We start from the raw sequence: 3,139 nt of genomic DNA on the forward strand, positions 1-3,139 counted from the left end.
TTTTGCTCAACGGTCTAGGATTATGAGAGGGTTTGAAAAGAGGAAAGGGAAGGGAGAAATGTAATTATATCAATATAAAAACAAAAGTATAAAAGTTCATCTTTAAAAAGCAACCTTTAGTTGGAAAAAGAAAAAGAAATTTCATGCCAATAATAAGTAGAATTCCATGCTGAGTTTTGTTCTATGATAAAACCCTTCACATTTGCTTGTTACTAGAGATTGGGGTATAGAGGAAGGGAAAGAAATTGAGAGAGTGAAGTAGGTGAACAAGCCAGCTCAGGTTCTCCAGGGCAGAAGTGAGGATTAAGAAAAAAGACAATTAGACAACATTGTAGCATGACCCCAGCCAGTTCTGAGGCATCGTCAGGTTTATTTTTTCCCAATCTGCTTTTATACCATTTTAATTACATGCAAGTAATAAGGTCAGTTCTAGGTTAAGAACAAGCAAGTCCCCTACAATCACTCCTGTGATCACTGTGTTTAAGGGCTTATCAGGATGACCAAGATATCTGAGCCTACTTCTCTGTCCTAGCCCAAAGTCATATTCATAGCCTAAAATCAGATTCCTTCCTGAACTCACCTCCTTGTCCTAGCCTAAAATTAGATTTCTGCCTGAGCTTACTTCCTTGTCATGGCCCATTGTCAAATTTCTGCCTGAAGCCCACTTCCCTGTCCTGGCCCAATTCCTGTCAAGCAGCCCCAAAAAGCTCTCCACAAGTAGGTAACATTTTGTTTGTTGCTGCCAAGTCAGGTCTTTCTGCTTGTCTGTGTGTTAAGATGTGAGTAAGAAGCTGCCATCTTGGGGGCTGGAGAGGTGGCTCAGTGGTTAAGAGCACTGACTGCTCTTCTGAAGCTCCTGAGTTCAAATCCCAGCAATCACATGGTGGCTCACAACCATCTGTATTGAGAGCTGACAGCGCCCTCTTCTGGTATGTCTGAAGACAGCTACAGTGTACTTACTATAATAATAAGTAAATCTTAAAAAAAAAAAAAAGATCTTTATTACCTAGATATGGCCCTTCTCTGTCTGCTTATCAGACATTTGTCTCATTCTGACTCCCTCAACATAACAAGTTTGGCAGCACATGACAACACACTAAAAACACATATAACATGATTGCATTTAATCCTCAAGAAGGGCAAAGGATAGGGGGAAGATCTATTTTTCTGGTTAGAGAATTTGAGTATTTTTGGTCTTGACTGGATTGGATTGATCCCAGAGTTTGCAGTTCCCAGTGTGGGGAGAGACTAGGAAAGAGGAGGTGTAGGAGTTAAGTCCGGTTCTTCCTCACAACCCCAGGCTCCCAGAAATAAGACTCAGACTCAAAATATATTTACAAATACCTTGGCCAGATAGCTAGGCTCTTTTCTGACTAGATCATATCTAAAATAACCCATTCAATTTAACCTCCATACTGCCACGTGGCTGCTGACCTGTGCTCAGGTGCCATGTGTCCATATCCTCACATCTTCACATCTTCCTAGGCAAATCTCCTGTGCCTTGCTTTATCCCAGAATTCTTTCTGCCTCCTGGATGTCCCACCTTCCATTCTACCACTTTTTCTTTTTTTTTCTTTTCTTTTCTTTTTTTTTTTTTTTTGGTTTTTCGAGACAGGGTTTCTCTGNNTAGCCCTGGCTGTCCTGGAACTCNCTNTGTAGACCAGGCTGGCCTCGAACTCAGAAATCCGCCTGCCTCTGCCTCCCGAGTGCTGGGATTAAAGGCGTGCGCCACCANGCCCGGCTCCATTCTACCACTTTTTAAATGCCATATGTTTTTTTTTAAATTGACAGGTCATCACTTGGATCCATACAATACATAAGATATTCTTTCTACAGTAGGGGAAAAATATCATTGGGGAAAGTGGCTGGGAGACAGCCATATCTATCACCTTGGCTGGCCTGGCAGGGCTTTGAGTCATGGCCTGAAGGCTTCAGGGTGGTCTAGACATAAGTCACCATGAGAAGCAATGCAGAAAGTCAGAGTGCAATAGTAAATAAGTTTTTATGTGGCCTGGATGTGGGGGGAGAGCATTCTGGAAGGGCAGTGCATCATCCTGGAGCCCAAATTACAGACTTGAGGTGGAAAAACATTATAGACATTATGAGAACTTTTCAAAAGAGCTTGACATAAGGAGTTAGAGAAGTGGGCACTATGGAAAACATAGCAGAAAAGAAAGAAAGAAAGAGAGAGAGAGAGAGAGAGAGAGAGAGAGAGAGAGGAAGGAAGGAAGGAAGGAAGGAAGGAAGGAAGGAAGGAAGGAAGGAAGGAAGGACACAAGAACATGTGATGGAGAAAAAGAAATCCCTCTTTTAACTTTTCTCCAAAGGATGGGAAGCCATAACTCATGGTGTTGAGCAAGCAGAGATCAGGGTGATCACATTCCAATCAGATCGGAGCTTCCCCTCCCTCCTATCCTCCCAGTCTCTCCCTCTTTCCTCCCCTCCTGCTATGTCCCTCTCCTTTTCATGCCATGAGGTTGAGCACACCCCTGACACTATTAATAATTCTCTGCTATCCTTGCAGACAGGAGGCTAGCATAACAGTCCTCTGAGTGACTTCACCCAGCAGCTGACTCAAACAGATGCAGAGAGCATGTGTTTACAAGGTTTCTGCCATCTCCACAAGCTAGAGAGGGACAAAGATAAGGAAAACTATTTGCATACAAATTCCTAAGGAATAGTGTCTGGGATTGCCTTCCTGTCAGAACAACAGGCTTGTCAATTCTTTCTCTCAAGGGCCAGACCAGAGGGCAAGTGTGGCTTGACTTTCCTAAGCTGTGGATCTGGTCTTAAAGTGATAGGTCCCCAATCTAACTCATAGCTGACTACAATACAAAACCCTGGACATCCATGTTCTGGAGTGACTCTCTGTTTCACAAAACTTAATACAAATAAAATATTTGATTGCTTAATAAACTGGACCCGTGAATATAAAATGTTTTTGAGTCCTTATAGTAAATCATCAAGTTTGAGGCTCCTCCTGTGGGCAGTCTGTACTAGAACGTACTAAAGACGAAGGATAAGAAACTCCCGTGAGGCCGGTGTGGTGGCGCACGCCTTTAATCCCAGCACTCGGGAGGCAGAGGCAGGCGGATTTCTGAGTTCGAGGCCAGCCTGGTCTACAAAGTGAGTTCCAGGA

This window comes from Mus caroli, chromosome X (genome assembly GCF_900094665.2).
Source record: "Mus caroli chromosome X, CAROLI_EIJ_v1.1, whole genome shotgun sequence".
Taxonomy (NCBI): Eukaryota; Metazoa; Chordata; class Mammalia; order Rodentia; family Muridae; genus Mus; species Mus caroli.